This window comes from Callorhinchus milii, unplaced genomic scaffold (assembly GCF_018977255.1).
Source record: "Callorhinchus milii isolate IMCB2004 unplaced genomic scaffold, IMCB_Cmil_1.0 Scaffold7, whole genome shotgun sequence".
NCBI lineage: Eukaryota > Metazoa > Chordata > Chondrichthyes > Chimaeriformes > Callorhinchidae > Callorhinchus > Callorhinchus milii.
The window spans coordinates 26,735,585-26,750,755 of NW_024704748.1; positions in this window are offsets into that span (position 1 = coordinate 26,735,585).

Consider the following 15,171-nt stretch of genomic DNA (forward strand, 5'->3'; position numbering starts at 1 on the left):
CAAGTCCCGCCTCAAAACCCTCCTCTTCGAACATGACATCGGCCACCCCCCTTCCTCTCCCCTCCCTTCTCCCCCCTGACCCCAGCCTCGGGTCTGAAATGCTGTTCTCTGTCCAGCGCCTTGGGACGTCCTCCCAACGTGAAAGACGCTATACAAATGTAATCTTGTTGTTGTTTCTGCTTACTCCCCACTCCACCACCCACCCTCTCCGCTCCACAATCGGCAAATGCCTTCAGCCACGACACACCCAAAGTTTTGGACCTCTCTCCCTCAATCCCTCCTTCCCCATTTTCAGATCACGCATAAAGACCTTCCTCCTCAACTCGGTGTCAGGCTCCACCGTTGTTAAGCGCTCTGAGACACTGCCCTGTGTGAAGGGCACGATTATAAATCCAAGTCGTTGTTTCCAGATGTATTCCAGAAAGATTCGACAAGCAGTGGTGATTCTAGTGGTACATATTTTCTGAAAGCTTTCAACAGAAGTGTCAGTCTGGCTCAGTGGATAGCACTCTCACCTCTTGAGTCAGAGCATTGCGGTTTCAAATTCCCACCTCGGGGCTTTAACCTCAACATCCAGACAGACCAGACATTGTCTATTGGAATGAGGAAGGTCGCAGGAGAACTTTTTTTTAAATTTTACATTCTTTTAAAAAAAATTCAAGCATTTTTTACGACACTTAAATTCTACATGTGGTTATAAAACTTGTTTTCCTACCTTCTCAGAAGTACGACATTCTTCTTTTCCAATCACGTCTCGCAGTGCATTTAATAACAGGGTGTGCTGCTCTCTGAAAATATGGTTTTATAAAGGACTCCAGACAATGGTTACTCAAATTTGTATTTTGTCCCTAATAGTAGAAGGTACATGAGCAACTTTGAATGGATCATTTTGATGAAAGGCTACAGATAACATCAGAAACTACAAGAATGAAACCGTGATCCCATAAGACATGATAAGACGCCATATCAAATGCAAGGATTATCATAATCGACCCTGGTCTGAACCTTGCGATTGGATTACACTCTTGTAATCACTTGATAGTAGCTTGGAATTTGTAGAATTTGGGTCGGTTTTGTTTTATCGATTGACTGTTCGCAAAAAATGTTTGCGTGAAGAAGGCATTCCAGCCCACTTGAATGTGAAAGCCAGTAGTCTGTGTGTTCTGTGCCTTTTTCTGTGACGATATTCACATTTGGATTAACATGTGGATTAACCATGTTATTAGCATCAAGATACGTTGTGCAAACATATATCGCGCAGTTCTACGTCCACCGTTAATAATAATAATAATAATGTACATTTGATAGAGCGCCTTGTGGATTCCTGTAGCTCAGGGGTTAGAGCACTCGCCTCGCAAGCGAGAGGACCCGGGTGCGATTCCCGGGCAGGACGACATGTTGGGCAATTTTCCTTATTCCACACGCCTCTGTTTATCAGCAGTGAGTAGGAACCCGGTTGTTAGTCAATTGGCGGATCACTTTTCCGTGGGTAATAATCCCTTTTAAAAAAAATAATAAATTGGTCACTAAGTCCACGATTATTTATGGGACGCTGCTGTGCGCAATTGGCTGCCGTGTTTCGCCCGCAAAATATACGGTCATTTCACTTTACAGTATATTCTGTGAAGCGCTTTGAGACGTCTCGAAGACGTGATAAGGCACTGTATCAAATGCAAGGATTGTTATTATATTATCATCATATCTTTGAGACGTCTCAAAGCGCGTTACAGAGTATACTGTAAAATGAATTGACCGTATGTTTTGTGGGTGAAACGCGGCAGCCAATCGCCGCAGCGTCCCACAAACAGTCGTGAATTGAATTACCAATTTTTTTTTATCAACAACAACAACAACAAGATTCCATTTATAGAGCGCCTTTCACATCGGGAGGACGTCCCAAGGCGCTGTACAGTTGGGTCAGGACCCGAGCATTGGGGGGAAAAGGTCAGGGTGAGGGGAGGGAAGGGAGGCTGCGAGGAGGGGGTAGAGAGTCGAGAGTGGAGCTGAAGGCTGAAGGTCAAAGAGAAAGGTCTTGAGACCGGCCTTGAAGGAGGAAAGGGAGGAAGCGGCGAAGGCACTGGGGATGGAGTTCCAGAGCCTCGGGGCTGAGAGGCTGAAGGCCACCGATGGTAGGGCGGTTGGGGCGGGGGATGTGGAGCAAACCGGAGCCGGAGGAACGGAGGGTACGGGCAGGTAAGTAGGGGATAGTAGGTCGGAGAGGTAGGAGGGAGCGAGGCCGTGAATGGCCTTGTAGGTGAGGATGAGGATCTTGAATTCGATCCTCTGGGGGATGGGGAGCAGTGGAGGCGAGCGAGGGCGAGGGTGAGGGCGAGGGTGAGGGCGGGAGTGATGTGGTCACGAAGCCTGGTGCGGGACAGTACACGAGCTGCAGAGTTCTGAAGCAGCTTAATACCCCCTCCATAAAGCAATCCACTAATCGACTAACAACCAGATTCCTACTTACTGCTAAGTAAACGGAGGCATGTGGAGTAAGGAAACTTGCTGAGGGTTTTCCCTGCCTGGGAATCGAACCCAGGTCCTCTCGCTCGCAAGGCAAAGTCTCTAACCAATACACTACAGGACTCTAGAATCTATATTAGGTTTTTTGAATGCTTTAGCTTTCTTTGAGGTCAAACAAAATGTACAATCATTTGGCCTTTGTCTGCAATTCCCCTGTTCCCCAGAAGGTGCTGCACTCAGTGCACGATACGGATTCTCCTTCCCTTTGCGGAATAGTCGTAGCAATCGTACAAGTAGTTTTGCATGTAGTGAGGAAACTGCCCGGGAATCGAACCCGGGTCCTCTCGCTTGTGAGGCGAGTGCCCTCACCAATACGCGACAGGACTCCACACCGCGCATCTTGTAGGCAAACACGACAATGCCCCACAAACACCCACGGAATGAACGACCGATTTTATTCAGGGATTGTTGGTCAGGACAATGGGAGACTCTGCTGTGCGCAACTGGCTGCCGCGTTTCGCCCACAAAATACACAGTCACTACACTTTACAGCGTCTCCTGTGAAGCGCTTTTGAGACGTCTCGAAGACGTGATAAGGCGCTGTGTCAAGTGCAAGGATTATTATTATTATTATTATTATAATAACGTTAAAAGTGCAAAGTGGCTGGAAAGGTGTTATCAGAAATCACCATATTTGAGTAAAATCAACAGGCGAGCGCAGAGTTTTTCCTCCCAATTCGGCTTCGAGCTGTTTCTTGGCCAAGAATCACAATTCTGCATAAACGCTGAGCCTTTCGGGCAGTCAGCAGCTCTCAGTCAGACGTGTTCGCTGGCTACCATTCTACTGCAAGGCTGACTACTTTACTGCAAAGCTCTCTGTGAGTTTCCTGTGGATAGTGTTTCTCTTAATACACGCCATTATGATAATGGTGTGAAAGTAGCTTGGTTGCTCTCAGGACCTGTCTTAGCCAGAGAGTTACGCAATCAATCACACACTTACTTAACACACCATTTGAAAGTGAGCCTGTTGTGCATTAATGCAGGATCTATTTTCTTTCTCAAGGCCCCGAATTTTCAGGTGATTTTGATTTTCCGTGCGTTTCCAGGTATTTTTCGGTGCCTAAGTGTGGCTTTTCTTGGAACGGCTCAGCGGCATTAAAGGAAAAATATGGACTGCATTAAAAATCAGTAAGGAAGTTGGAAAATGACCAACAATTACGGGCCCTTGTGCAACCTGAAGGCCTGATGTACTCAGATCTGATTGCTTCATCAATCAACAGAATGATGAACTCCCTTTTAGCCCATTTTGCCCCCACCTAAACACAAGCCACAAGCTGATAATACAGAATACGTCTGATTTCGTATTCTTGTACGTGGATTGCCTGATGTGTAACCCGCAATCTCTCGGGGTGGGGGGAAAAAAACTACCTCTGTGGTCCCTCTGCACTCCAGGTGCGAGCACTCGACCTTGAGATTTCAGGATCAAGGGGCTCAGGGACCTTTCCATCTGTAATCTGGTTTCTCTGCTGGACACCAGTTGCGATCAACCTTCTTGGTCGGTCACTCAGATAATTGTTCTTGATTGAATATTTCCAGATTGACGGAAATCACCGCTCGACAGCAACTGGAAACAAGGCTTGATTTGGAACGGACTCCCCTGGACTAATGCAAATGTTCGCGGACCACTTCTTTACTGCCCCGAGGGTAGACAGATTGGCCATTGCTGCTCTACACCACTGCTTTGTTCATGACAAGAACATTGAAACATACTCTGCTGTTTGAGATCACTGTGGGCGCTGTTAAATAATAATAATAACAATAATAATAATAATAATCCTTATTGATACAGCGCCTTATCACGTTTTTGAGACATCTCAAAGCGCTTCACAGAATATACTGTAAAGTGAATTGATTGTGTATTTATGGGTGAAACGCGGCAGCCAATGGCACACAGCAGCGTCCCACAAACAGCCGTGGATTGAAGTGACCAATTTTATTATTGTTTTTTTCTTGAAGGATTATCAGGTATGTGGAGTAAGGAAACTTGCCCAAGGTTTCGCCCCCTGCCCGGGAATCGAACCCAGGTCCTCTAATCACTGAGCTACAGGACTCTTATTCTATTGCACATTCTATTGTTTCCTCATTGGTATTCGAGTCATTAGTTAGCGAGGATCTAATGAAAGTGCAATTTTGACATATATAAAAAAATAATAAATTGCACTTACTTATTAACTCCTTTGAAACAGACATTATTCCGGGTTCCCCAATCCAAAAAACATGGGGAATTTAACATGTGTAGCTGGCATACATATATGGAACTCTCAGTCTAGTTTGAGGACTCATGGGTTTCTGTCTGTGTCTATTGAACACGAGGTCCAAGCATTTTAAGAGATAATGGATGTGGTAATTACACAGACTCCAGCAGCGCAAAGCTTCTGGGAGAACTGGACAAGGGAAGGAAGTCATTTTCATATTCTGTTTAGTGATTCAATCAGCTTCTCCAGGGAGTGGAAGGGTGATTGCCAACTCAATGCCAACTAAGGAATAAGTTTCCGTTTGACTTTTCTCAACTCAGACTTCGTTCCGTACAATTAAATTGAAGGGAATTTCATCCGGAATTTTTTTTAAATACATTGCGTACGTATAAAGCTAATGTTTCGTGTAGGATGGTCTCTCTTTGCGACCTGTATCACGAGCCTGAAAATAATGTAAATTAATGGAATGGGTGTACGGGAAAGACAGTTCGATAAAGCGCCTTTCAAGCCAGGAGGACGTCTCAAAGAGCTTCAAGGGATAATCTGTAAGGCAGAACGACTGTGTATTTTGTAGTCCTTTGTTCCCTAAAGTGTAGACGCAATTTAACATTCGGGTTAGGGGAAGCCAGGCTGTCTCTGCATGTGTCCCTTTGAAGTGAGGGAGGAGGGTTTGGGGGAGGGGATCGGAGAGACAAATGGTTTCAAGCATTTTAATGAACTTGGCTCAATATTCCTGACTCACATTAACATTTTTGTGGCTGACCTTTGCTTAATTGTTGTGAAAATGTAAGTGCCTCTGGTCAAATCTCGGCAGATCAAACTGCTTTTTCATCTTGAGACTTTTCGAGTGCATCGACTAACACCTTCCAACAGAATTGGTAAGTAACTGCTTGGGAAAGGTGTCAGAGGACATAGGGATAGGTGCAGACTGAGATAATAATAATAATAATAATAATAATAATAATAATAATAATCCTTTAAATAGAGAGACTATTTCCACTGATCAGCAAGATACTAAAGAGAGAGCAGGAATTGAAGGTGATCATCAAAAGGTAAAAGGGGGAGAACTAGAGGATTTTATTTACATCGAGGGTTGTCACATTGTAGAATTCCTTACAACTGGCATTGAAGTGAAGGCTATAAATTTGCATCTTGACCACAAAATACACAGTCAATTCACTTTATAGTATATTCTGTGAAGCGCTTTGAGACGTTTCGAAGACCTGATAAGGCGCTGTGTCAAATGCAAGGATTATTATTATAATTATAATAATCATAATATATGTTAATAATTATATAATAATAATAATAACTGCATTTGAAATTGAATTTCTAGGAAATTAGAGGGTGGAGAAATTCATTGGTTGTACCAAGTAAAATAGCAACTCAGGGGGAGAGAGCGCACATTCCATTCCAGACAAGGAAATCTTTGCAGGCGGAACTATCAATCCGGTGATGGGTTTCCGAATGTCTCAAGACACCCGTCTGACCACAGATAATTTCAGCAAAGATCAACTCACTAAAATGTAGTAGGATTAAATACACGGTACACCTCTTTCTATTCTGCCCTCAACAATCTGTCTGGGTCCCAGTCTCAAATCAGCAACGGTAGCACACACGTGTGACATTCCTGGCTGCCACATGCCTCACGCAGTAAATGATCTTTTGGGGGTTTGTGATTAGGTGCGACATGAAATTAACAGCCTTGCTACGGCTCAATACTGTGGATGCCACATCTAAGAAACACTGGCAAAATCTGCAATAAATTCAGGGCTGAGTTTCTCCCAGTGTAATTGTCCCCTAAGTAAAATTGGTCATTTACTTCATGGATGTTTGTGGCCATTACAACAACAACAAAAACAACGACGACAAGATTGCATTTGTGTAGCGCCTTTCACGTCGGGAGGACGTCCCAAAGGTGCTTTTGCATTTACTGATGTAAATACAAAATACACAGCGACTACACTTTATAGTGTATCCTGTGGTGAGATGTCTTCCTGATGTGAAAGGCACTATATTGAATGTCAGGGTTATAATAAAGAATAATAATCCTTGCATTTGATACAGCGCCTTATCACATCGTCGAGACGTCTCAAAGGGCTTCACAGAATATATTGTAAAGTGTAGTTACTGTATATTTTGTGGGCGAAACACGGCAGCCAATTGCGCACAGTCGCGTCCCACAAACAGTCGTGAATTGAGTGACCAAATTATTATTATTATTATTATTATTGAAGGCGATATGCCAGAAAACTGATCCACCCATCGACTAGCAACCGGGTTCCTACTTACTGCTGGCTAACCAGAGGAGTGTGAAGTAAGGAAATTTACCCAACATTTCGCTCTGCCCGGGAATCAAACCCAGGTCTCTCGCTTGGGTGCAAACCTCTATCTTGTAGCATCTATTATGAGAAGCTAATTAATTGCAGAAAAGCTATTTAACACTGTAAGAATGCAGCTCGAAGATATTTCAGTTTAAAATTCACAGCCAATGACAAAGTTTAACGTGGGAATAAGCCTCCGTAGCTCACAATAATTCAACGCATTTGCTGGCCAAATTAAAATGATTTGGCAAAGGTCAAAATCTGGATTGCCAGTTCAACACAGAGCTGCAATTCTCTACATCAAGAGGAAAACAAGCACATTAGGCAACTATATATAGAAACAACAATTACATCGGCACTTCCACCCTCTGTATATTAATCTTGCTTTCATTCCAAAGCTCAAATGAGAATTAGTAAGGAAGTGATATTATCAGCTATTAAGGAGCGTTCAGATGAGGAAGCTCATACTTGCTTCCTTTATTTGGATGTGTGCTCTCTGGTGATTCAAGCTGAATAAGGTAACAACTTGTGCATTACTCACAGCAAGGAATTTACTCAAAATAACTAAATAGAACAGTAATAATAATAATCCCACCCTCAATCCCTCCGCCTCGCCCCCTCCCTCCCCCCTTTCAAATCCCGCCTAATGACCTTCCTTTTCGATCGTGCTCACGGTCACCTCCCCCCCTCCCTCTCCCCCTGGCTCGGGGTCAGACTCTGCCATTGTCAAGCGCCCGGGGACACTACCCCACGTGAAGGTAGTGTCCACTATTTCAATGCAACTTGTTGTTGTTGTAATCCTCACATTTGATATAGTGCCTTTCATGTCAGGAGGACCTCTCAAAGCGCTTCACAGTACATACTGTAAATTATTTGGCTCTGCGTATTTTGTGGGCAAACAAAATCTACCATCCAGTTCATATTCAGCTCAAAATATAGTGGTATCTTCCCCTATTTGTAATCGATGAGTGAGAAGTATTAAATTGGTGCGTGCAGCAATTCACAACCCATTTCAAATCAGTAATATTGACCTGCTACAACATTGCCTAAAATGCAGTCACTACACTTTACTGTTTATCCTGTGAGCGGCTTTGAGATGTCTTCTCAACGTGAAAGGCGCTATATCAGGATGTATATTAATCCCAATTCACTACAGTTATTATGTCCCCATTCAGCAATTCAGTAAATATTTGACTTGAGTGCCAATGAAACAAATTGGAACGGGTTCCCTGGGGAGACAGACCGAGGGTGGAGGCAGAAAATGTTGTTCGTTTTAACGAAAAATGAGATCGATTTCTGCTGGAAAATAATATCTGGGGATAGATACAGTATATAGTTTGGGACACGACATGTCGAGCGACTGCCAGGATGGTGGAAGGCGAACTCGATGGACCTCGGTCTTCTTTTGCCAGCAAATTCTTATGTTGTAAATTGGAGCCTCGATTAAATGAAGCTTGGCACGAGTTCAGGTTGACAAAACTTTGGAATATCGAAGAAGCTTAGATCTGAGATGGCGATTGCCCTGATCCCAGAGGGAGCGCGAGCAAGAGGTGAATAGGCAAGGCAATACGACTCTGCTTCCATCAATTATTGTGCAGCCAAGACTTTTACAATAACAGACATAACAAAAAAAACTCGGTTGCCAATCAGCTGCAATGGGTCTTTTCATTATTCTGAATTCAGAAAATATCCGGATCCCTCCCTGCTCATCTCTTATCATACCCAGTTGAGATGCCTTGTGGTTTGGGCTGCCATTGGTGCAAACACGGAGAAACGTTCAATTCTGGGACAGTTGAAAGAAAGTTAAAAGGGCATTTTTATCCTCCTCGTTTTGTTTGCACTTGGCTTTATCTGCTTATCTTATCTTGAAGCAGTTTTTATTCCTGTTTGAATATGCATTGCTTTGGGGATCGCTGGCTACGTAAATAAAACCGACAAGTTCAGATCACAGAATTCCTGCGTGAGATTCATTTCAGTTACATGAAGTTAATCATAACTGGCGTGTCGTGCTCAACCCAAAAGGATCTGGTTTCAGACAGGAATTGAAGAATGGTTTTGAAGTCTTTAGGAAAAAAAATCTATGTAGACATAATACAGATAATTACAATAAAGATAAAGATAAAAATTGTTCATTCACTTCGCGGCTGTTTGTGGGACACTGCTGTGCGCAAATTAGCTCCTGCAATTGCTTACAACTACATTGTCACGATACTTCACAATAATATCGTGTGAAGTGCTTTGAGATGTCTTGACGACATTAAATAAAAATAATCCTTGCATTTGATATAGCGCCTTGTCACATCTTAGAGGTGTCTCAAAGCGCTTCACAGAATATACTGTAAAGTGTAGTGACTGTGTATTTTGTGGGGAAAAATGCAGCAACCAATTAATATAATAATAATAATAATCCTTGCATTTGATATAACACTTTTCACGTCGGGAGGATGTCCCAAAGCGCTTCACAGAACACACTGTAAAGTGAATTGACTGTATATTTGTGGGCGAACGCGGCAGCCAATTGCGCACAGCAATGTCCCACAAACAGTCGTAGATTGAAAATGACCAATTTATTATTGTTTTTGGTTTTGGAGGATTATTATTAGGCTCTGTGTGGAGTAAGGAAACTTGCCCAAGGTTTCGCCCTCTGCCTGGAATTGACCTCAGGTCTCTCACTTGCAAAGCGAGTGCTCTAACCACTGAGCTACAGGACTCCACTCCAATTGTGCACATAATAAGATACAAGGATTAATATTATTATAAAGTAACAACATGTTTTCTATTGTTACAAAACTCTTCTACTGTTTGATAACTAATGCAATCATAGCCATCTGGTCTCCGTTGTTAGTCTGGAACACTGACAATGTGATCAACATTGACCTTGCGAGTGTCTTCCTACTCTGTCCTCATATTCCTGCACCTGCTTTTGTCAAATTCTGATCTCAACATCTGTAGAATTTACGACCGAATGCACTTTAAAGAGAATGTTCTGTACTCTGGAACTGAGACCAAGTGTTTACAACCTTTCAATGAAGCGTTTGTATGCGTCCAATTAGCAGGTTCCACAAACAACCACTGGAAAAATAATGATGTAATCCTCGCTCAGTTACCAACCCGGACTAAGTCCTGAACATGAGGTCCATGTTTCGCCCTGGGTCAGTTACTTGGTCAACAGAGACCATTTTTCTACTCCAGATGCCATTCATTTACCATTACTCTCAATCCAAAATGCTTCCGTTGCTGTTTTGGCCTAAATTTAGTTCATTTAGATCAGGGTGGGTCCAACCTTTTGGCGGCTGAGGGCCGGATGCCCTATTTGAGAAACGTCGACAGGGGAGCATAAGCAAAATTTTTGTACTTCACTTCCAGAAACGTATAACATAACATTTACGGGCGATGGAGGGGGAACCAATTACCCATCGTGATTTACAATAGGGCCTTGCCCACAGTATTGTATTGGTCTTGCGGGGCGAAAAATTGTGCCGTTCTACGGGAGAGCGATCACATCGAATGATGCATTTTTCACTCCTATATCGAAAAGATCACATCCCATTTCAAGCGGTAAGAGCACTTTGCTGGGGTGGCCTTACCTGTTAGAAACGGCCTGGTGTCTTGCCATTCCATCTGCGCATTGTTGGTCGAACCTCGGGATCATAGGTTGAGGCTTGGGACTTCCAACGTTATGAGGAGAGCCCAGCAAAGTTGAGTGTTGAATCACAGAATGTTTCACAGCTCTGAGCGGGCTATTTGGCCCATCAATTTTCAGCCGTTGTTCCTCTCTATATGAGCCCACCTGAGGCTAATTCCCACTCTCCTGCTGATTCCCAATACTCTCTTTTTTCATTAAGAATGACCGATGAGCGGTAATGATGTCATTTGGTTACTCGAACTGTTTGTGGAGCACAGTGGTGCGCAATTAGCTGCCGCATTTTGCCCACAAAATACCCCACTTTATAATAATAATAATAATCCTTGCATTTGATATAGCGCTTTTCATGTCTTCTAGATATCTCAAAGCGCTTCACAGAATATGCTGTAAAGTGAATTGACTGAAGTCTGGCAGAACCATTGAAAAATAAGAACATAAGAATTTGCTGGCAAATGAAGAACAAATTCCATCTATTTCACCTTCCACTATCCTGGTAGTCGCTTGACATGCTGTGTCCCAAAATATGCACTGTATCCCATATAGCGTATAAAATAAGGTAGTATTGATATAAAATATCGTCATGGGAGAAAAATGAGTGGGTTAGATTTTGTGCCAGGATAGATTGTAGATTTTGAGGAAAGAGATAACAGGGTGAGCCGAATGACTTTTCTCATATGATGCCGTCTTATATTCGAAAATACTGCGCTTTTGAAGAGCTGAAACTATGGAATTATGACTTCAGAGCAATTAGAATTTGCTAGCGAATCAATAGTCCGTGCAAGATTAATCTGTGGGCTTCAATTCTAATGTACACCGAATACCAGTCCGTCATTTCCGGCTGTATTATTCCCCGCTAACGCTTCAGCATTTCTGGAATGCATATTATATGCTCGTGAATTTAGAAAATGTGTGCGTAAGCCACATATCCGAAAGATTTATATTTTGATTATCTCCTGAATAGAGAAGCAGATTCCGGTGTCAAATAGGCTAGTAATAATTCTACAACAGTTTCTGTATCAACTTTTTTTCATTTCATATCTAAGTTTTCCTACTCTACATAAACAGATTGCACACCTAAACTATATTTTCCAATTTGTATATGGAATTTAGCTTATAGGCAGAAATAAAATAATACTCTCTATAGATATAGTTTCCTTACTCCACACGCCTAATAGTAATCCCTCCAACACAAAACAATAATAAATTGGTCATTTTCAATTCACGACTGTTTGTGGGACACTGCTGTGCGCAATTGGCTGCCGCGTTTCGCCCACAAATATACGGTCAATTCACTTTAAAGTCTATTCTGTGAAGCGCTTTGAGACGTCGAGAAGACATGATAAGCGCTATATCAAATGCAAGGATTATTATGATTATCTCTGCATAATTACTCTGCACTTGTCCTCTGGTGGGGGAATCCTGAACAAAGAGGGCATTATCTTATACTTAGAGACAGGCCATTTAGGAGTGAAATCAGGAGGCAGTTTTTCACCCAAAGGCCAGTGGAAACCTGGGACTCTCCCTCCAAAAGTCTGTGGATGGTGGATCCATTCACATCTTCAAGACTGAGATATTTGTTATGTCAGGGAATCAAGGATATGGGGTAAGGGCAGATAATTGGAGTTGAGGTACAGATCATCTATGATCTTACAGAAGTGCGGAACAGCCTCTAGGGGCTGAATGGCCTCCTCCTGTTTCAATGCCTGAATATGAAATGACTGTTTTTAAACCGGTAACACAGTAATATGAAAGTTGTTTGCTGAACGCAAGAAGCAAAAAGAAAATTGAGAATTATTCATTTTGCAGAAGCTGTTGTGGATCTGGCAACAGAGCACTCGTTTATATTGGTCTTGCAAGATCTTGGGAGCTCGTTGTTCGACACGTACAGCACAGACCTAATAGACCAAGATCAATGTGCTCTTCTCTAAGTGGTCCTTATACATCAGCTTTCAATTTGAGTAAGGTTTAAAGATATCAAAGCAGTGGTTGCTGTACAATGTAGCCTGAAGCTGGCTAACCGTATCAATCCATGCCATCTGTTAATTAGGACCTATTTGATGTAATGCGGTAAAAATATGGGCTGTAGAACAAATGACTCCAGCCACAGATTGACCGATATAATTACCAAAACAGCAGGCTAAATTCATTCCTTGTTTATCTGGTTAATCAAAATAAAAGGAATTGGTGGTAAGAAGTCTACCTACCTTATCTCATTATGCTGTTGTTTCCTTGCTTTGAACTCCAGTTACTCAGTAACTATTTTCGAGCTGCTTTTGCATAAAACATTATCTTGTGTTTCTCAACAGAGATAGATTACTCACCAAGGGTTAATCCTGATTGCCCGGATAAGTTTCCTCCACAACAACAACAAAATTATATTTGTATAGCAATATACACAAACCTTAGCCCAGTCAGTGACCTAAGGAGGAGATGTGAACCTCCCTAACTTCAATGGAGAAAGATCACAGGCTAAGGATTGCAAGAGTTACAAATGAAGAAAACCCTTTGGCCAATTTGATCTTATCCTCCCGGATTTGCCACCTTACCATCTTGATGTTACAGCATCAAGGAGTTTCTTATATGTCTAGAGTGCTGGCCATTTGATGAGTTTGGAGGGTAAAGACATTTATGCAGTTGGGCACACACTGCTGAAACAATGATTATTACATTTTATTAATAATAATAATCCTTGCGTTTGGTATAGCGCCTTATCATGTCTTTTGAGAGACCTCAAAGCGCTTCACAGAATATATTGTAAAGTGTAGAGACTGTGAGCTTTGTGCCAGCAGCCAATTGTGCGCAGCAGTGTCCCACAAATACTCGTGGATTGATTGATGTAACCAAATTAGTCAAATTAAGTGTTGAGGTCAATGTCAGAAGTTGTAAAGCCAACATGCAGGTGTCCGGGGGCGAGGGAGCAGACAGCCTGGGGCGGTCAATTATTGTTTCTTAGCTCAGTGCTGGAGTTGGAATAGTAAATTTTAATTAACAATTAACAAGGGGAAATGAGACATCTGACCCAGGGATACAGTGTTCTGCCAGCAAAGGCAGAAGATCGTTGCTAAAGAGAAGGCACACAGGAGACCATGTTTCAGCAAGACCAAATAGTTTGTTTCACAAGAGTCATCCATCAAATTTGTGATTTATTTTGCTTGGCAGTAAAAGAGCACTGCCTACAACAGAGGGTCATTGAGAGGGCCTGGGCACTCAACAAGGTTCTAACATTCAGAAATCCAGGGAAACATTTACTATATGCTATTTTAACTCATCAATATAAGCCTGCACTTACAAAATACAACTTAATTTCTCTCCCACCGTACTTTACCCTCCCTCAGCTCCATCCCCCAAAATAACCCTCAAATGGTCAGAATAAAAATAATCACTTTGACAAGGAAGCTTTGGTCAGTGCTGTATATTTATTTATGTTTTATAAAGAATTAACAGAGTAATGTGCAATGAAGTCTTTCATAATAGGCTTGCCAAAGGCATTTAGTGAAGGCTTAAAACAAGCACTTATTCTGACTTAATTTGTGGTACTGGATGGATGTCAAGCTTCAAATATTGGTTCTGCAAATTGAGGGCAATTCTAAATCAATTAAGGCAAATATCCTCATTTCTCAAAGTAATGCTCTTGGAGGCGAGTTAAGGCAGTAATTGTAAGGAAGAGGCATCACAATTCCAAATCATTCACTTACAGCAGTCTGTGAAACGCCTTGAGACATCTAGAAGATGTGAAAAGCACTAGATGAAATGCAAGGATTATTAATTATTAATATAAAAGGCATGGACGACTGTTAACTGAAATTAGTAACTTACTATGAGGATCATGTTCTATTATCCCTGTGGGATTCATTATATATTACATTAGAATATACAGCACAGAAATAGGCCATTCGGCCCAACTGGTCTTTGCCGGTGTTTATGCTCCACATGAGCTTCCTCCTGCCCTTCCTCAACTAAGCCTTCAAGCAGAACCTTCTATGTTATAGAATATTACAGCACAGAAGGAGGCCATTCGGCCCATCGTGCTTGCGCTGGCTCTTTGGAAGAGCTGCCGAATCAGTCCCACTCCCCCGCTCTTTCCCCATAACCTTGCAATTTTTTCCTTTTTTACTACCTCTCCAATTCCCTTTTAAAGTTGTTATTGAATCGTTTCCACCAGCCTTTCAGGCAGTTCCAGACCACAATAACTCTCTGGGTAAAAAAAAAATTCTCATCTCCCGTTTTTTTTGCCAATTATCTTAAATCTATGTCCCCTGGTAACCAATCCACCTGTCATTGAGAGCACCCTAGACTACAGTGGAGTCCTGTAGCTCAGTGGTTAGAGCACTCGCTTTGCAAGTGAGAGACCTGAGTTCAATTCCAGGCAGAGGGCGAAACCTTGGGCAAGTTTCCTTACTCCACACAGAGCCTAATAATAATCCCTCCAAAAACCAAAAACAATAATAAATTGGTCATTTTCAATTGGCTGCTGCGTTCGCCCACA